This window comes from Miscanthus floridulus, chromosome 8 (assembly GCF_019320115.1).
Source record: "Miscanthus floridulus cultivar M001 chromosome 8, ASM1932011v1, whole genome shotgun sequence".
Classification (NCBI taxonomy): Eukaryota; Viridiplantae; Streptophyta; class Magnoliopsida; order Poales; family Poaceae; genus Miscanthus; species Miscanthus floridulus.
Window position 1 is genome coordinate 89,035,628 of NC_089587.1, and position 22,108 is coordinate 89,057,735.

The 22,108-nt window shown below is 42.2% G+C and overlaps 1 pseudogene; it reads right to left on the bottom strand.

The window, feature by feature from the left end:
• Nucleotides 1–894: 894 nt before the first annotated feature.
• Nucleotides 895–2,301, bottom strand: LOC136469554 (tubulin alpha-1 chain-like; annotated as a pseudogene).
• Nucleotides 2,302–22,108: the final 19,807 nt, after the last annotated feature.

Here is a 22,108-nt window from a genome sequence, read left to right on the forward strand (position 1 = left end):
CAAACATGTTTGTTTCTTCATTTATGTGCATACCAAGATCAAGAGGAAAATCATGACCACTTTCCTTAAGATGTTACCTTCATTATTAGAGCGTGATGACACCATGTGATGAAGGGTAGATGACTTGTGGTGGTCTTCTCTTCCTGCTTGAAGGTTTCCTTGCTTGAGCTGCTCATGGGCATCTTATCTCCTATGTCGCACTCCTTTCTTATTCTTTTGTCATGCCCTCTTTTTGTCCTTTCTTTTGTGGATCTTGACATTGTGTTAGACCTTCTGCTCTACTCATTCTTTCTTCTCTACAAAGGATTAGTGGACAACACATACCCAAAGCAAGGATAGTGTTGTCATAGAGCCAAAGGTCACCTTCTATGCTACAGAAAAGTTGGTTTTAACATTTTAATTTGCATAGAATCTTTATGGGGCTATTGCATTCTTGCCCCTACTTTGATGTCCAGTTGTGATTTCACCCCTGCTTTTGTCATCGTTGTTATTTTACCCTTGTTTTTTTAAAACGAAGCTTAAATTTACCCCTATTCCGTGAACAGCAGGTAACGGTGTCAAATGGGCTCAGTAAGGACAAGTTTGCCCATGCGAAATTGCCCCTACTTATCTGAATATATTGTGATTTTACCCCTGTTTTTTTTTAAAATGGCAACATCATTGCACAACTTGTTACATATGATTCCACATAGCATACAAATATATATATATAATATCACATCAAGTGAAAGTGTAGCAAAAGTATCCATACAGCACCAAGCCTCATCCAACATACAAGTCCAACAAAAGCGGTAGTTAATAGTGAGATATTACATGTTCAGTGTCATACATCACATTCAGGCATCTATTCCTAACAATGCAGCCAACCTCCCTCCTCTTCCTCTTCCTTCTGTTCTAGGGAGGCAGTACACGGCACATGGCACGCTGCACCTTGGCCAGGTCACCACCGGGCACCACGCTGGGAGGCTGGTAGTTGATGTCGCACTTGAAGCCAGTCGGGCACCAGTCCATGAACTGGATGGTGCGCTTGGTCTTGATGGTGCCCACAGCAACGTTCACATCCTTGGGGACAACATCACCATGGTACATTAGGCAATAGGCCATGTACTTGCCATGGTGGGGGTCGCACTTGGCCATCATGGAGGATGGCTCGAAGGCGCTGTTGGTGATTTCAGCCATGGACAGCTGCTCGTGGTAGGCCTTCTCCATAGAGATCACTGGAGCGTAGGAAGAAAGCATGAAGTGGATCCTTGGGTAGGGCACCAGGTTGGTCTGGAACTCATTCACATCAACGTTCAGAGCACCATCCAACCTCAAGGAGGCAGTCAGGGATGAGATGACCTGCACAACATCAATAACAGCTAATGGTTAGAGACAAAAGCCTAGATTTCAGAACATTTACCTGGCAGAATGCAAAGGCAGACCAAGACAGTACCTGGGACACAAGTCTGTTGAGGTTGGTGTAGGTTGGGCACTCAATGTCAAGGGAGCGGCGGTAGATGTCATAGATGGCCTCGTTGTCGAGCAGTATGGCAACATCAGTGTTCTTGAGGAGGGAGTGGGTGGATAGGACACTGTTGTATGGTTCAACCACCGAGGTAGAGACCTAGGGGGATTGGTACACCATGAACCTGATCTTGGATTTCTTGCCGTAATCAACAGACATGAGCTCTAGGAGGAGGGAACCATGGCCAGATCTCGTTCCTCCACCAACAGCGTTGAAGACGAGGAAGCCCTGGAGACTAGTGCAGTTGTCCGCAAGCTTCCTGATACGGTCAAGGCACAGGTCAACAATCTCCTTGCCAACTGCAAGATAAGCAATCAAGTTTAAGTAAGATGTTGATTATAGAGTGAATATATCTGGGAGCAATGTAAATTGAAGATTAGATCAGATTACATACTAGTGTAGTGACCACGGGTGAAGTTTTTGGCTGCATCCTCCTTGCCACTGATGAGCTGCTCTAGGTGGAAGAGCTGGCGGTAGGTGCCAGTCCTCACCTCATCGATGACAGTGGGCTCAAGGTCAACAAACACAGCATGGGGGATGTGCTTCCTAGCGCCAGTCTCACCGAAGAAGGTGTTGAAAGCATCATCATCTCCCCCAATGGTCTTGTCACCAGGCATCTAGCCATCAGCCTAAATAGAATACAAACATAGCATCCTTATTTATGCAAATTACAAAAGGAGGCCATATGATTCAAATGCAGTCAGTGTAAAATTGCATGCCACCTACACTAGTACACTAGGCAGATGCACGATCTTAAGGTAAACTCGTGCCTGAATGACCATGTTACAAACCATGATCAAGTATCAATCTTGTCACAAAACCAACAAATTAGTGCAGCATCTGAAAATAAAACTACACTATCAAGTATCAACATAGAAGGGTTGCTAGGGGTACAGCCTAAACAAAACAGACTAAAAATCAATCTACATAGTCCTTTAAAAAATCACAAAGCAGTACCTGATAATTCTTTGGAGCTGTTCGGATGGGAGTTGCAGAGGCATTGATAGATTCATCTTCTTCAGCCTTGCTCCCAGCTGTTCGGACGGAAGCATTTTGAAGGCTATGGGTTAGTTTCCAATACTCCAACATAGTTGGTGAGATGGCAATTACATGAATAGCTAAACCATAGTCACATTACGGTAATACTACTAGCAATTCCTTTTCCAGAGCCTATAGAGCAGAACTGAAAAAGAAACTCGAAAAGAACAGAGTTAAAAGACTCTAGCGCGCATATCTCACGAAACCTCAAATCCAACGAATTTCTCTAGCTCGCACAGATCAACAACAACGCGCAAAAAAATAACACTTTCCCAAAGTTTGACCATAAATCTTGGGAGATCTTGTCGCCAAGGCCAGAAGCTCGTCATCAGGCAACGCAACAAGAACAGAGCACAAAATCCCACCAATCCGGTAAGAGAATATGGTAGGGCAAATGCCTAGAAACTCACCTCTTGTTGAGGCTCTCGGCCTCCTCCTCCATCACCAGCCCGCCGAACACCACCTTCTTAAGCGCCTCTGACGGCTGCACCGAACAGAGAACATAAAAGTTCAGGCAGGGGGAACCCCCTCCTCCCTTAACAATGACAGAGGAGAGTGGGTACTCCCAGGGCGCCCCATGGGGAACTAAGGGGGCCTGCTCACTTGGTGCGGCCGGCGGTTGGACGGCGGCGTGGCCCCGACGAGCGACTCCTGCGGCGCCCCCTCCGACCAGATCAGTAGGTCTACCGTCAACGTGTGGGACTTCCTCACCGGCGCCGACCTCTCCATGTCACACTCCTCTCCCACCGCCTCTTCTTTCCTTCGCACAGCCTTCTCCCTCTCTCTCCCTTCTCCTTCCATGGATGGATAGGGGCGGTGCTCCTTGGCCTCGGTTTCTCTCTCTATCTCGTTGGGGGCCTAGCCACTTAGGGCCATGCCCATGCCCTCATCGCACGGCACAAGGAGTTGCCTAGCCGCACCCCACGCTCACGCCGCCCATGCCCTGGCCGCCCGACGCTCAGGCACCTACCCGCCCGATGAACGGGCCTGGCCGCTCGGGGCCACGCCCATGCCCTCATCGCGCGACGCAAGGAGCCACCCAGCCGCACCCCATGCCCACGCCACTACTAGGGTTTCAAAGGATACGATAGAGGATGGGGGATTGGGGAGGGTACAAACGGACAAGGGGTATTGTTGTCCTTTAGACTTACTGTGAAGGGTTTGTTGTTTTTTATTTTTTTTTATTTTAGATATAACTAACAGAGTTAAAAAGTAAGGGTAAACTGAGCCTTAGTAGTTACAAAGCAGGGGTAAAATCACAACGATGACAAAAATGAGGGTAAAATCACAATTGGACATCAAAGTAGGGGCAAGAACACAATATCCCCAATCTTTATTCCATGTTTTAAATAGTGTATCTTGATTGTTCACTGTTGACGGTAGCTAACATTCATCATAAACCGTCCATATAACTTATATAAATGCATAAAAAGGATCACCAACATAGGTCTAGGGGTTTAAACTAATAAATTCCACAAGTTTTGGTGAATCTATGTTTGAAGGAGGATTTACTCAGAAAACCGTCAAGGAGGGCCTATTCGTCAAAGCAAATCATGTTTATCCACAGCAAAACTAACATGGGAAGACTCTAGAAGGCAAACCACCGAAGTGGAGGGTAGGTGGCTGCCATGTGGGGCCGGTCGGCCCCACCTATAGTCTGCTCAGCCCGCTGGGCCCACCTGTCAGCCACTCCTTCGAATGTCGGTTCTCCACCGCCAACTAAATTACATCTACGCCGTTCTTTCAAGTCAGTTTGATTCGAGGGTCCAGAATTGATGCTCTAGCCTATATATAGTAGCCCCTACCCCCCGCCCTAGAGCATCCCTAAAACCCTAATTCATACCTCTCATTCAGAAATTAAGATACACCAGGAGGATTAGGTCTTGACTCTCCAATGTAGTAGATTAGTAGCTCGGGAGTGAGGGTCGAGTTGGGCTCATGCTCAAGTTCCGGATCTAGTCTTGGAGGCTCGGCAAAGCCTTGTATCTTCACTTCTACATCTTGTAAGACTTATTATAAATTCATCATATTTCTATCTACATGGCTATGCTTACTTTTAATATGTATCTTGCTTAGTTGAGGTTATCATTACTTTTGTGTGCGGGTTCATAGAGTGCTTAGCCTGCTAGTTTATCGATTGGGCTAAGTAGCCAAGCCTCGTGTAAGCATGGTGCTAATACGATGCTCTACCTGTTAGTACACCATGTTCTATGGTTGGGTGGTAGCAGCAGGAGGTGACAGCCTCGTCTATCCTTTGTAGTCCACTCCAAATTGAGCAGGTTCTTAAATTGTAGGACCGTAGTCGTGTCGGTATAGTTATCTATTGTAGGTACTCTACCGTCTAAGTGGCATCCCAAAGTGCACAAGAGTAGAGTTAGTCTTAACTATAGTTGGATGTATATATACTTTGACCATGTAATAAGAATGTCACAGGAATCTACCTCATTCGTTGCTCTCTTGAGTTGACTAGTTTACGTTATCTTATAGATCTATCCCCTGAGTATCATTATCCTTAATTCCTATCATTACCTTCACCCCTGCTCTGGCCATGCTGGTATATTGCCTGATAGATATTCCTTTATTACTCAATAAGTCTTTACTCCATTGTTTCCTATGGTAAAATATAAATAACGATACCTGGAATACTCCCTGTAAAATGCTACATTGGTATTCTGTGCGCTCGCGGAATCCTTCATTTTCTATTTGCACTTATAAATTCTAACATTCACCACTAGTTCAAATTTTCAACATGGTTAAGACAAAGATGTGTAAAACCATTTTGAAGAATACCTCAAACCTTGATTTGTTTCTACAAATGATCTCCTAACATTCCCAAAAAAATTTGAATATTTTTCTACAAGGGTTAGTCTATATATACAACCAAACTCTTTACAAGTATGTTTTGATTCAATAATCATGTTCGAATAATATTCCGAAGCATACTTATAACATAACAAGGAACTTGAAAGACTAAAGAGATTCATTAAAGTAGAAATAATAATATGTATGGTGACCAAAAGGAGCATGATTATTTAAATTTTTACTTATTAGAGATTTAGCAAGTTGAGCTCATCATAAATTGTAGGGATGACCAAGACAAACTAGCAACATGACATGAGATGTTTTGAAGAATTCCATCCCCCATACTTGAATTTTGTGGAATGCAGAATCAAGTTTGGATGACAGAATTCTCCTATGAATGTGATTTTATGTTGCATAATGCTTGGTTGGATATTGTGTTTTCCTTCTTTTTATTGAAATGGTTAGTGACAAACATACCTGAAGGAGGCTTATCCAATTTACCTATTGACAAGAGCTCATAGTCCGTTAAGCAGGACCTTTCCTTGTATTAAGCCTCGATCCTAGAGATGAGGATATGGATAATTGCATGCTCTTCTTCCATCAACCTTTCTTGATTTTTGTTGATTCTTGGGTGACGAATTGGGGTTCATTGGAGATGCAACTCAAGTTCTTCCTTGATTGTCTAACAGCATGGCGGAGAGTTGTTCTTCTTTGTTTGTTAATGATATGCTGGCCGTCTTGATGGTCAAAGAAGGAACCTCATTGGTATTTGCTTGAAAGCTTGATCTCTAATGGCTTAGGGATGTATTCTTGTGCCCATGATTTCATGAGACACTATGGATAGACCTCCATTGATTACTAATGTCTGTTGGCATGAGAATGTATGCCAAGATGTAGTGACTGAAGGTGATAAAAGATGGCTTCAGATTGGCTAATATGAGGTGAGTTGCACCCTGCTTCTCATGAACCTCCTAGCTTGAGTCCTAGAAAGGCTCAATGCTTGGTTGCCTTTGACGTTACTTGTGGCCTGTTGATTTGTTCATCCACTTCCTATGAGTGAGTGCTTTTATTGTAGATTCTTTTTGTGGCACTCGTCTCCTTTGTTCCATCGTTGAAGTGGTGGTTCTACTTGAGTTCATAGATTCATACCAAACCATGACTAGGCATAGCTTCTTTCCTGCAAAATGTTAATAGACACATACCCTAGGGAATACAACAAATTTGAAATATGGGTTGTTATCCATAATTTGTGTGGTTCTCATCTATGCTAATGAAAAGGTGATTTTTTAATTACCTTAGCATAGATTGTTTATCATGTTTGATAACGAATTTTTATTTGTTCACTGCATTCAAGCATGGTTCAAGGCAAAGGTAACTTGCAGCAAAAGACAAAGTGAATGAATTTTGATACTCATAGTTCTTCCTTCAATAAAGTATGAGCTGAGTCTTTTTTGTGCAAAGTTATTGGAGTTCATCACATGCCTTGATTCATCTTTGATGTGAATCCATCTATTGACTTACCCATATTGAATTTGAGAGTTTTCTACAGGGGTTTGTCCAACAAAATATCCAGTGTCTACACAAGCAACATTTAGTTCAATAACCAAACTAAACTCCATGTCTAATTTGATTAAGAAAGACTATTTAACCTAAGCACCATATTTAAAAAGCCTTTGGAAGTATGTCCAGTACTTCCAAACCAAAGCAAACTACGGCAGACAAAGGGAGCATGAAAGCACTTTTAGAGATTTACTTAGATGGAGATGAAAGAGTATGATCATGGCGATGAATTTTTGTTTTTTTACTAATCATGAGACCTCATGTGCTCATATTTTTTTCATAAAGATGCAAGTGGGATGGATATATGAAAGGAACTAAACATGCTGTAGATTTGATATGAGAAAAATTCAAACTAAACAGAATGGATGCATGGATTATTCCAAATAAACATGCAATGGGATGCAATAATTAAAAGATAACTACTCATCAAGTTTAAAGTCCATGAGCAAGACTATCTCACCTTTCTTGATCATACTTACCATGACTCACATGATGGAATTTGTGAGTAGTGCAGTGTCTGTATTCGTCACTTGAGATGTGATTTGAATTCTTATGATGTCGACCTTTTTCTCCAATCTACTCATGGTTAGAGAATATATATGTATGTGTATATGTATATATGTCGGTGCAAAAACGTGTCGATGCGCCTGGCACACATCAAGCCGGAGAGAAAGTGTCTGCTTAGGATGAGCCCGAAGATTCGCTTGGCTTTAACGTAGGGTTAGCCAATTCTGTGTTTTCCTCCCAAGGCGTGCTAGTCAATTTGACCTGCAATTGACAAGGAGAGAAAGTTTATCAATAATTTAAGGTGGAACATGCTGGTTTTGCCCAGACAATTCTAAGTGTGTCGTTTCGGGAGCTGCTAGACGGGAAAATCGACTAAATAGCCGATACGCATAGAAATCAGCTATTACAGACTGTAAAGCTCGTGGATCGCGATTGATTTTATATTTGACAAGTACAGTACATGCAAATGTAAGTAAGATCATCAGCTAGGTGGGTATTACTAGAGTAAAGCATTGAGCTGATGAATCTAACGAGAAAGGATATAGCATGCGAACAAATCGACTGTCTAGTACGAATGGATCTACAAATGCTCTGAATCTAATATGTTACCATCAACAGTGAGGGTCGACCGAATCGATGGCAGCTATGATGCTAATAACAAACTAAAACCAAAGAATCCGTAAAACCATCTATACATCGACAGGCTTTCTGAAAGACATGCTATATGTGCGAAAGCTCGAGCGAATCGGCTGAAATAGCCGATTCATGTGAAAAATGATTACAACGTGTGAACAATCGACTATTTAACATGGATAAACCTATGAACTCATCAGACTTAACCTGCTATCTCTAACAGTGGGGTTCAACTGGATCGATGGTAGCCATGATAAAGACGACAAATCAAACCTTTAAAGTACATAGATCTACTCACATTTAATAGAATCATGGAAACACACTATAGGCATTAAAGCATAGGCGATCGGCTATTTAGCCAATGTAGGCGTAGCAAACAGTTAAGGACACGCCTGATCAAGAACAAATCTATCAACTAGCATCCTCCAATCTAGAGTGCCATCAGTGGGGATGGATCGGATTGTTACAGCCAAAATAGCGAACTATAGACCAGATTTAACTAGCCAGTAAACCTCTTCGAGATCATACATGCCTTAACCGCGTACTATGCATGATCAAGATCGAAGTGGAATAGCTGATGAAACACAACCCATCGCTCAAAGTAAGAAACATCATGTTGTAACAAAACAAACGACAGACTAAAAGGATATGAGGCCGATCTAGATCGATCTTGATCGGGCAAATTGATGTTGCTGAAAATTAACAACAATAAGAATATCAGCAAGATCGGTAACTTAATGAATCTACCCAAAGGATGCCACTCTTAGGTAGAGCCAATAACTTGACCTTAATCTAATTCGAGCAGTGGAGGTCAAACTTAACTGATCTAGCCGTACTTGAACTAGATAAGAGTCGATAACTAGCTTATACTAGAGTTCGCAGTGGAGGTCAAACTTAACCGATGCAGCCGTACAAATAGAAGTATAAGCCATGACGGTACTTATAGATAAGCCAGAGGTCAGCCGGACCGATGCAGCCTGCTTGTTGAAGAACTCACCGAGATCTACACTACTCCTACTCCTAAGGGTTGGCATGAAGCCGAAAGAAAAGTAACTTGTATTGATTGTCTTTTTACAATAGTCGGGGTCCAATATTTATACCCAGAGCCTAAGCATGGATCCTACCCAAGTATGACTCATTACAATCTTTGGTATAAAAGAAAATATTCCTAACTTAAGATAACTTGGACCCTAATTTTTCCCTTTTCGTAGAGTCCGACATATATTTCTTGACGCCAACCGTAGCTCATTGTCGTTATCTCCTGACGTCATTCAAAGAGAGCCTATTCTAGTGCCACATCTGAATCAACTGATATTGATCCTTATACAATCGATTCCTTGATTGACACAATCTTGAAGGCGTCAAGTTTCCACATTCTTTCCAAATTTTGGTGTAAACACATGCCCCCCAATTTTGGGATAAAAATGATTTTATTCCAAAATTCCTATTTACCTATTTACTTCGTCGCAACCGTTTTATTCTGAGATATGCGCGTGACTCTTGATTTCTCAGTCCAAGTCTTATATAATATCACAACAATATCTTTTCCAACTCACTCAACTCATTTGCTTTCCCCTTCTTTCTCGAGGAAATCTTAACAGCCACCATCGCTAAAGCCTCAACCATAGCAAATCCTCTACCCTATCAAGCTTTTACTCAAGCGATCTTCCTTAGATTCAAATCTATTTTGGCTGCAATGGCGACCAGTGACCATGTCCCTGAGGTATGGTTTCATGTTCCTACTCTCCAAGTATCGGCCGCTACCCTACATTTCCCTTCTCAAATTTATTTTATCTGATTTCTAGGAAATGAGGAACGAAATCTTGATTCCATCGGCTGTTGCCCCCAATGTCTATTTTCTTGGGCCTATGGGTGACCCTGATCCATCTGATTTTATTCGTCAAAAAACCAATCAAATCCCCTTCAAACAATCTGTAGAGGATTCATTCTCCTGGAACACCAAAACTCCCTTAAGAAACTAGCCCAAAATGCCTAGGGGATGGAGAGACTGGTTTTTTAGGGTATCTGAGAAAAAGGTTAGAGATTAGGAGCTTTATGATTTGAATCAATGCTTGAGACTCTCGTTGTCTGGGATGCAGAGGAATGATTCACTGCTGATTTTTGCATCTTATTTCTGGTCGAACACCCTAAATGCCTTTGTTTTTTGTCACGGTCCAATGACCATTACTTTGGCCGATGTTTATATGCTGACCAGCTTTAGAATAACAGGATCGATGCAGCCCTATGACTTCTTAAGTGCCAGATCCATGAAATTAGCCAAAATATTAGACTGCACAGGATGGACAAGCTATATTCTGAACCATATTGGAGACGAATCAACTGTTAGCGAAAGAGAATATGTGGCCTTTCTGAACATGTAGTTAGATAGATTCATCTTCTGTGGGTCATCTTGTGGTCTGACTTATAATCACAAACTTATGGCAGAGCATCTGGTAATAGGCAAGGATATTCCTCTTGGAAAGTATCTGTTAGGAGCTGCTTATCATCTGATGCATTAGGTAGCTGCCCAGTTACTAAAGAATGAACCAGTGCATACTATTAGTGGCCCTTTGTGCTTGATACAACTATGGCTGAACTTGTATATGCATATGATTGTAAGGCCTGATCTCAGGAACTTGAGCTTTCCTTCCTCCAACTTTGATGAGGAATATAGAGGCGAAGAAGGAAGAACCCGTCAGTGCATGAGCTATGGTGAAGCTGCATCGGCCATAACAATTGTTGTCGATGTTGGCCATCTCTTCAAAAAGTTTTATAGAGGGTTTGATGCATATATCCTGACTTGGCTACCCTATGATGAGGATGAGAACAATAAGTTGATCTTCCCATTCAAATTTTGATTTGAATCAGACTGTTCAGATGAAATGGCGGCTACAATCTTCAACTCCTTCATCAAGCCCTGTGTTCTTCCATCTAAATTTCATCATGGCCACGGTAAAATATCTGTAGGTTCCTTCCTTCTAGGCAACTTTCCATCCTATGAGTTCTACAACCCTTCTTTTGTAGCTCGTCAGTTTGGTCTTGGTCAACTGCCTCCTCAACTCTTCTTTAAGGATATACTGAGGCCAAGAGAGGATATTAGTGAAGTAATAGAAGCTTTCAGAGTGTTCCAACTAGGATCAGATCTTCCATCTCTTTATTTGTATGACTGGACAAGAGTCAACTTCTCTTCCAACCTTTTTGACTCTTGGTGGCAAGAATGGCACTCCCATCTCTTTTGTGTGCCGGTCCATCCTAGATGCATAGCTCTGGATGGAGAATTTGCTTCTGACAGTGAGGTAACTTACCATCCTTTTTAGAAAATTATTCGATTGAGTTCTCCTGCCAACTATTCTAACAGACCCTTTCAGGATGCTGAATTTGAACCCCCAAGCTTAGATAGGAAGGGGCATTCTATAGATTATCAACCACCATGTCCAGTCTCAAGGATAGGATCAACTGCACCCACACTGAAGAAACTGATGAAAACTCAAGCTGCCCCTACAATCGTAACATATCAATCCTCAAAACATAAGATAGCCTAAGGGACAACCCAAAAAACTATTACTGAGAAAAGACTTCGCAGAACGAGACCATCAGCTGCCCAGGTAAAACAATTACCCCTCATCCCAAAGTGATATTCAACTTCTAATCCCGTTCCTTTCTTCATAGTTATCAACCATTATGTCTCAACCTGCTCTGGGTGTGGAACTGCTGTCCCAGGCATTCAAGTCAGCATCAACTGATCCTTCATCGGCCGATCCTCCAAAGGAGCCAATTTCGGTTGAAACAACTGATGCTTCCAAGGCAGCAGAAGATGTAAATCCTTCCATTTCACCCCCCTGATGCTGCCAAGGCATTTTTCTTAAAATTCTTGATTTTTATTCAATTTTCACCCTTTTCTGATCATCTGCCATGTCAGACACTCCCTAAAGAAACATTCATGCAAGAGCAGGAGTCCAACAGTCCACCTATTGACAGTGATCCTATTGGCGTTGTCATCCAGACTGCTGAATCCCCAGCCCAATAGACAATTGATGGTAAGAATATTATATGCTTGGTTTATCTTTCTGCAACAAATCTGAGCTAAAGATCTTCCTTGATGTTTGCAGATACCAATGCTGAAACTTTAGCGCCGATTCAACCAGATATCTTTGGTACATCACTAGCTACTCCTTCTTCCTAGATAGAGACAACCATATAAAAGGTGCTATATCCACTTCACCATTTATTTATTATAGACTGATTCAGTCCTCCTAATCAAGATTTTCTTATATATACATGCACTTAATCTTCTAGCTCCGAGCTACTCTTTCAACCTTGAAGAGTATTTTGATGAAGATGAAATCAGCTCGTCAGCCATCTCTTCTAAAGAAGCTCTATCAAAAGAGACCAGACATCGGCTAATGGATATACTACCAATGCTTGAGAGGAACATAGCCGATTTGGTCCAAGATGTAGATTCAATGCAAAGAGTCTTCTTGGCCATTAAGGATATTTCATCTCTAGATCTTATCAATGTCTTGTTACCCTAATCTATTATTGAAGATCAAGCCCCAAAGGTGAAAAAGGCTCAGAGGAACCTATCCAACCATGAAGCTTTATTGGCCAAGAAGAACTCTAATAGACAAGAGGCCAAAGAGCTGACATAGCTGATCGATAACTTGAAGAGCTCCTCTCTTAGGGTTGAACCGGAGTTGACCCAACTAGAAGCAAGGCATGTAGAACTTGAGAAGGAATTGGAGAGTGTGAGGGCTGCCATTGATCACCACAAGTCTAATGTGGCTCAAATACCCGATGCCATTAGGCAAAAGAAACAAGAACTGTTAGCCAAGGTCAGAGAAGGCAGGGCCATCTGCAGTAGCCTTGAGGACATTCCTGGATCAGCCGAAGAAGACCAGCAACAAATCACAGAAGTAGATGCTATCCGGGTAGAGGCATTGAAAGCCATCCAGGATGTTCTAAACTTGTAATATGCATATCAAAAATGTATTTTGTGTAGGACCAGTGATAATCATATTTTCTATTGTCTCATTGTATTTCCTATTTCAGCTAAAGATCCGATTTGAAAGTAGCCAATTCTAGACTTCTAACCTTCATTCGATTAAGTCTGAAAACATAGCCTTTATTACAAAAAACCCTCAATCTTCTGTCCTCAGTCATCAACGCCGTATTCTCTTCGACGTTAGTGAGGTGGCGCTTCGCCTCCTATTAATTGCGGTTGCCTTTTGCATGTCTCAAGATGTCCACCACCTCGCTTCATATCTTCAAATACCAGCCGAGGGCTCTGGCCTCAAACACATCCATACTCGCAATTATTCATGTTCCTTCGCATTTCTCTGCCATTGCAAACCCTATAGCGGTTTTCTTCCCCCTTCTTGTAGATCCAACCCAACTCCATGGCCGGTGAGTGATGAGGACATCACTACATCATCACATACAAGCCAAGGAGAGGAGGAGGTCTAGTATGGGCGTCCAATTCATCTTTCTCATGGTGGAGGCCCAATCCAACTGAAGTTGGAGCCCATCTCGGGTTCCTAGACCAGTCTGTCATAAAACTGGTCACACGGATGCGTTCGGGCTCCGTTTTTGATGATCCACATATGGATGGAAAACTAATTAGATAAGGAAGCCAATGCAACTAGTCTCACATCAAAAGACCTTCAGAATCAATGGCAATCGTCAAAACAATTCAGCATCCAGAATCTGCCAGGGTGCTGCGACATCGTCTTTTGGTTCGTTGGACCGTGTATCGTGTTTGGGCCCATTAGGGGGCGCGTCCAGGGGGGTGATGCCCAAGACTCTATAATTAGCAGCTGTCGCTCTCCTTAGGGTTTGGGGGGTTTTGTTTTGTTCTTGATTTCCTTATGAAACAGAAATCGTTTTGCTACAACTATGCCGCCAAGACCGCTTGTTGTGAACTAGGGCCCCGGTTCTTGATCTTGTTTGCCTATGGCGATTAGTCCTTTTGAATAACGACTTGAACTCCTTCTTATTTTCATAAGCCTCATATTTATTTACAATTTTAGATTACGTTCATCCTATTCTTGCTTGTGTTCTCGATTCGCTTGCAGGAAAGCCTTCTCGGCGAGGTCAATCGCGTTCGCGTGATTGATAACCAATGGAGCAGTGGTGTAACGGTTGCGGGGGTCCGAATCAGTCTTGGTTCGAAGCCTAGATCATGAACATCGAGTCTCCACCAATCGACGCTATCATATCTTTCGAAAGATCGGGCCTTGTCTACATCAAGTAGTATTAGAGCCCTTGTTGCCCGTTAGGTATAACTTTGTTTTCCCCTTTAGATTGTTACTGTTTTTGCATTACCTATAGTCCACAAAAAGCAACAAAAAATATACACCACCACATATTCCCTGTCCTATAGCCTCGTTGTGCCATGCAATTTTGTCTCTGTTTTGCGTTGTTGAGTTTGTGTCCTAGGACAAGTTCTGGTTGCTGGTTTTAGATCGTTTTTTAGTCCGGTTTGTGTCTTCTCCTTTGTTGTTCATCATAATCCATGAACACCTTCAAGTCTTGCTATGTTTCTTTTGTATCCATCAAACCCTAGTCCACGCCATCTAATTTGTTACACTTGTCTTCACTGTTTGCATCTATCCATAGCTGCCGCAACAACTTTTGCGTGTATTGTTCCCGTTTTGTCTTCTAATTCGGAGCCAGTTCTTAAAACTGGTCTAGTTTTCGCATACGAACTCGGATTTCGATGTTCCATATATCAAAATAGATCAAAATTTTTTTTGGATCCATCTGTCCCCCAACTTGCTAGGTTTGGAAAATTTTATTTTGGCCAAAAACTGGTCACAAGATCCTCTTTTCATGGTCACAAGCTTTTTATCAATTTTGAGCATGTCTTCTGAATTTTCCACAGGCCATGCCTTTCACTTGTTTAAGCTCATATTTTCTGTGGTTACTTCTTTTATGCTCCTAAGTGAAGAAAAAATATCAAAAAAATAAAAAGAAAAAGTCAGAATCCAAAAAAACAACGACTGCCAAAAAATAGAAAAAAAGAGGGGCAAAAGTGGAACAATATCTAGAGGAGCACATAGAGAGTGCCATTTGAGCTGTGTTTGCGTGTGCTGATTTTTGCCTTGTTCCTAATCATATTCCTGCTATTCACATCACTTGATACATCTGGTACTTGGATTATGAGTAGGCCAGCAACTAAGACAAGTACTCGGGATACTTATTCAGCTTTGCTATTCAGTTGTGAATATTGCTATTCCTTGCTACTATATTGTGTCTATTCAAGCTCCACTTTCTTCTAACTAAGTATAGGTTCGCCTTGCAATTGTTACACTCAAGCTACAATGGTATCATAGTCACCGACCGATTGCACCACCTGTTGCTTTGGTAAGAACACTTGTAAGACCGTAGTAAGACGCTTGAGAATTGAGTGCCTTATTTTTCCTTGTCCACAACCTAAGTAGTTGGTAGGGATAATACTATTTGTGTTGTCTTCTCCTTTCTACTAACCATGTTAGGAAAAGCCAGAGGCAGCAGCAAAGGAAACGGGGACACACCTATAGATTTCAATGACTGTGTTTCCAAGAATGAGCTTCATGCCGTTCTTGATGACAAGTTCAATGAGATCCTTCAACAAATCACCAACTTGGTCAAGAGGATTGAAGATGGTGAACAATGACATCCTGAACCATGTCCTGAAGATGCTGCTGCTGATGATCTCTCTAAGGAGGACGATGGCGACGCGGAGGCTAAAGCTAAAGCCGAAGCTCGATGACATGATGAGGATGCACGTAACCGTAATTAGGGATGAAAACGGATCGGATATGGATGGATATCACCGATATTACATTTGTTTTTATATTTCTATCCGGATTCAGATTCGAATATGGATAGTGTCAACTATGTCGGATAGGATACGATTGGATATCGACATCATAAATATGCGATTTGAGTATTCGGATACGGATATGCTATCGGATGTTTGATATCCGGACTCAAATACGGACAGATCTCAACCCCTCTAAACGGATTCGGTTTCGAATACGGTCGGAAAATATCCATACCGTTTTCATCCCTAACCTTAATCGGTTGAACTTTAACCAACACGGTATGGGAGGTAATAACCAAGGTAATAATGATCCTTTCTCTAAAACCAAGTTTAAGATACCTCCTTTTTCTGGTTCTGCTGATCCTGAAGCATATTGAGATTGGGAGATGGCTATAGATAAAAAATTTAGCTCCCATCAAGTACCTGAAGAATATAGAGTTAGACTTGCTACCAGTAAGTTTACTAGTTTTGCTTTTTTCTGGTGGAATGATATTTGCAATAATGTTAATGCTAATGCTAATGCTCAAATACCTCAAACTTGGACTGCACTTAAACGACGAATGAAATCGAGATTTGTTCCTCCATATTATCAACGTGATATGCGATTAAAACTGCAACATCTAAATCAAGGTAGTAAGACTATCGAGGAATATTATCAGGAGCTTTTAATTGGTCTAGCACGTAGTAACATACAGGAGGATGAAATGGATAAGTGTTCTAGATTTTTGGAGGTTTGCGTCGTGAAATACATGATGTTCTTGACTATAAAGAATGGACTAGATTTTCCCAATTATATCATTATGCTCTTAAAGCTGAAAGGGAAGTACAGGGACGACAACCTAGGTGTTCCATGACTTAGTCCACTCCTTCATGTCCATCTGAGGTGAGTAGATTTTCTAATGTACAGACACCACCAGCGTCTGTAAAGAAGAGTTCTCCTAGCACACCTTCTTCCAGTGGATATGCTACACCTTCCTCTAGCAGCTCTTCTAAAGTTATTTGCCACCGCTACAAGGGCATGGGACATATTGCTAAAGAATGCCCTAGCAAACACGCATGTATTGCTACTGATGATGGTGGGTATGTTAGTGCTAGTGATGAAGAGAATGAATTTGCACTTACAACTGATCTTTATGTAGATAATTTGTAGATAGTGCTAAAGATCCTGATGAGGTAATTGATAGTGTGACATGCACTACAGACTACAAATCAATCCTTGTTCAGCGTGTTTTGAGTACATAGGTTGAGCCAATAGACAAGCTACAATGCCATAATTTGTTTCAAATGTTCCTCATTGTCAATAATTTCCGTGTTCGTGCTATAATTGATGGAGGGAGCAGCAATAACTTGGTAAGTTCTAAGCTTGTCAAGACCCTTGGTTTATCTGCACGTGCTCTTCCACATTCATACCATGTTCAATGGTTCAACAATAGTGGTAAGGCAAAGGTAACATAATCTGCTCGTGTGCATTTTTCTATCGGATCATACCATGATTATGCTGATTTTGATGTTGTGCCTATGCAAGCTTGTTCATTTTTATTAGGCCGCCCTTGGCAATATGATAATAATGTTGTACATCATGGTAGGCAAAATAGATACACTTTTATGTTTAAAGGAAAGACCATTGCTTTACTTCCTTTAACTCCTGCTGAAATTGTGCAATATGAAAATAAACTTGCTGAAAAGAAAAAGAAAGGCCATGATAAAGACTCTAGCAAACCAGCAAATGAACCATCAAGTGCCATGAAAGAAGTTTTATTTGCTCTTAAATTTGCTCTTGCTGATCATGATGAACCATGTTATGCTTTAACTTGTACATCGCCTATATGTCCACTTGGTCCTGCTTCTAGTGCTATGCCTCTTGTTGGTACTAACCTTTTGCAGGAGAAGGAGGATGAATTCCTAGCAGGGAGGCCACCATGGCAGCCACCTTTGTGAAGGATTGGGTGCCAAGATGAACGTCTTCTTCTGGAGCCATCGTTGCTGTCATCCAATTGAGTAGACGATCTACTTCAGTCGAGGACGACTTCAATTCAAGAAAGGGAGGATGATGAGGACATCACTACGTCGTCACACACAAGCCAAGGAGAGGAGGAGGTCCAGCATGGGCGTCCAATTCATCTTTCTCATGGTGGAGGCTCAATCCAACTGAAGTTAGAGCCCATCTTAGGTTCCAGGACCAGTCTATCATAAAACTAGTCGCACGGGTGCGTCTAGGCTCTATTTTCGACGATCCACATATGGATGGAAAGATAATTAGATAAGGAAGCCAATGCAGCTAGTCTCACATCAAAATCCCTTCAGAATCAACGGGAATCATCGAAACAATTCAGTGTCCAGAATCTGCCAGGGTGCTGCGACACCGTCTTTTGGTCCGTTGGACCGTGTATTGTGTTTGGGCCCATTAGGGGGCGCGTCCAGGGGGGGTGACACCAAAGACTCTATAATCAGTAGTTGTCGCTCTCCTTAGGGTTTGAGTGGTTTTGTTTAGTTCTTGATTTCCTCATGAAACAGCCATCGTTTTGCTGCAACTGTGCCGCCAAGGCCGCTTGTTGTGAACCAGGGCCCCGGTTCTTGATCTTGTTCGCCTATGGCGATTAGTCCTTTAAAATAAAGACTTGAACTCCTTATTATTTTCATAAGCCTCATATTTATTTGCAATTTCATATTGTGTTCATCCCGTTCTTGCTTGTGTTCTCGATTCGCTTATAGGAAAGCCTTCTTGGCGAGGTCAATTGCGCTCGCGTGGTTGATAACCAATGGAGCAGTAGTGTAATGGTTGCGAGGGTCTGAATCGGTCTTGGTTCGAAGCCTAGATCATGAACATCGAGTCTCCACCAATCGATGCTATCATACCTTTTGGAAGATCGGACCTTGTCTGCATCAGCGAGGACAACCGAGGCAAACGCGCGGCGGAGGAGGTTCCGGAGGTGGACATGCCGGTGAGCCAGTGCCTTCATCGTATGAGGTGAGATCGATATCTTCTACTCATGGTGATGAACTCTTCTACATTGTTTATAGGTTCATCTTGAATGACAGCCTTCGTCCTCTTCCCAGGGCTAGCGAGCCCTCCGATGCCGCATCCTTTGCGCTGGGCTCATCGTCGGACTCCTTCGATTCTTACAACGACGACGACACCCGGTGTTTCCTCCAAGAGTGGAGGGCAGCCCAGGACCATTATTCCAAGGGAACTCGAGAAAATGACCAGCTTGAGATCCGCCTCGAGGTCTCTCAAGCCACCCTTCACGTCACCGAGGAAGAGGCCAGTGCTGCTCGGGTGCGGTTGGCCGAGTTTGATGCCATGGTGGTGGGTAAGATGGACTCTAGGAACACCTCTATTTTGATTTACACTGCCTTTATCTTGATAGTTCTTCTATTTCTATGATCACCAGCCCTGACGGTGTAGTTGGAGTCCCTCCAACTAGCGGCAAACGCAGCTATGGCGCCCGTCAATGCCCGGGGCCCCCTCATCAACTCCTGCCTCCACGATATTCTAGCCCGCGTCCAGGAGATCACCCTTCATGGCGTTCGTCATGGCGCATCAGTGGCGCTGGCCGTGGCTCAGGTACAGACCGGGTACGAGCTCCACACCATGGAGACCAGCTTCCCGATGGGTGACGGCCCCGAGGAGCATGAGGAGTTGATTGAGGAATTCGTCAACGCAGCAGAGGCCATAGTAGACAACACATCCGCTCAGGATGTGATAAACCATGTTTTTTATTAGTTTGTATTTAGGGCAAACTAATCAATAAAATCTTCTATCTTTCTATGATTGTATCTCAGTGTGCTTTTTGCATTGCCTCCATATACATAATGGTTGCTTCTATGTTTGTTTTTTGCTCTATAGGCGATACGTCTCGTATCGGCTTTTCCCCTTTTGGGGTAATTTTGGGCCAAAGGTTATACCCTTCTGGTATCAGCTATTAGAGCCAGCGGCTGAATGAATCGGCTATCTAGTGTTCATCCAAATGATAAGATAATGTTCTTCTAGACATTTTCCACTGATTTCTTCTTGATAGGTTGCACCAGAATTCTTCTGACCAAAGATTAAACAATTAACCGATCTAGGCCAGGCATCTCATTAAGCAAAACAATCTTTAAATTTCCTTTAATAAATTGATCAACTCTGGCTTGTACTTAGGATCCAACTTAGCACTTACATACGTCGGCCTAGGCCTATCTCCAGGACCAATGTCTATCTCCCTTAATCCACCGGCCAACACGAAGCCATGATTATCCATGAAAGCAAACTCTCAGAGCCGATTGCTTGGATCGGCTGTTGGCTTTCATCACTGATCTTAATGAAGCCTCCTTCCCATAGCTTGCCAAAAAACACTCGAAGTCTTCTAGCTCCCAATATACTAGATCGGCTGTTGCGATACTCACAGATTCATCAGCGCAAACCAGCTCAACATCATCTCCATGCCATTGAATCAAACATTGATGCATGGTTGATGGTACACAACAATTTTCATGAATCTAGACACGGCAAAGGAGTAGACTGTATGAACCTTTTCCATCAATGACAAAGAATGTGGTGAGCAAAGTCTTACTTTCGATTGTCAATTCAATGTTCATTGCCCCCTGGTCTTAGATGCATTACCTCCAAAATCCTTAAGCATCATACCAGTTTCAATCAAATCTCCTGGTCCCTTGCCAAGCTTGCGAAAAGTAGTATAAGGCATAAGATTGACAGAAGCACCTCCATCTACCAACATTTTGGTCATCGGCTTCCATCAATAAAACCTTTTACATATAAAGCCTTTAAGTGCCAATGCTTGATTGGCTTATCAAATATAGCCTGCTATATCACTGTTAACTTGGCAACTATCTCCTCATACTCCGATTCATCATAATTTGAATAAATTTCTTGGTCTGCTGGAGCTCTAAATTCTGACGTCAATAGAAAAGTCATTTGAATATTAGCCAATGGTTGCCCTCTATCGGCTGTTTGTTTAGCAAGCCACACTTGAGGTCTACCAGATGCCTAAGCCTGTTCTAGCTCTCTGTTCCTTAGGCATTGTTAAACCTTATGGACACCATTGCCCTTCTTGCCAAACATATTCTTCTTCATTATCTTCTTCTCCATAATTAGCCCAGTTTTGATCAACAACTCGCTTCCCAAGCCAATCATGAACACTTCTATTTTTTAAGCGCTGATCCATATTATTATGATGATACTCATCTCGAGCATGGATAGACCGGTGGTTGGCTTGAGATTGCCTAAACTCCCAATATTGCTCACTGCACTCTAGGCAATTATTTCTAGTAGATAATTTCAGACCTTCAATCCAACAATGTATGAAGAAAGGACAATTCCAATGTGATTTAGCTTGCTTTCTTTCATACCTCTCGTCTTCTTGTTGACGCTGATATTCTTACTCTTCTAACCAACGCTGATAATCATTTTCCTTCTGCCGCTGCCATTTATTCAACAAAATTCAAGATGTAACACACAGCCTTGTCGCCCCATCCCTTGACGTCTCTCCCTGTTTATATCGGCTCTTTTGTTGGTCACAACGTCTTCTAATCTCTCTATATTCATCAGCCAATATTTGCATCTCGGGATCGACTGTTCCAGTTTCTCTTGATCTAGTTGATGTTAGGACTTTAGTTTTCCCTTTGAGCAACCTAGCATCAACCATGTTCTGATCTCTTGGGAAAGGATTATCATCAACTTTCATCTTTCGCGGTGCATCAAATTTGAGCCTTCCTTGCTAAATAGCCTTCTGTATATGTTGCCAGAAAACTCTGCATTCATTAGTGGAATGAGAAGTAGCGTTATGAAATTTACAAAACTTCTTATTCTTCAACTGATCAGGGGGCAACATAACATGATTGTCGGACAACTTGATCTGTCCCTTCTCAAGCAAGAAATTAAAGAGCTTGTCTGATTTTGTGACGTCGAAATCATAGCTCTCTTCGACTCCTCTTCCCCAAGGGATTTGGCACCATTACTATCTTCTTACCCCAATTCCATTCAGTCATGGCAACCTCTTCTTCTTTATCATCTTCATAGCCGTCATCAACTGAATATGGATTATAGGTTTCAGCAATTGCGATACTCTTCTGGAATCAGGTATCTCTATGCATATTCTGAAATTGGCTATTGAGCGCTGCCACTCATTGAGTCAACTAACATAAATTGTCAAACTCTTGCCCAAGCAGCTTCTCTATCCATGTCGACAACATTCCTTGAATGGCCAAAGCAGCTAGCTGATCATTAGTTAAGTTCAATGAGAAGCACAAATTCCTGG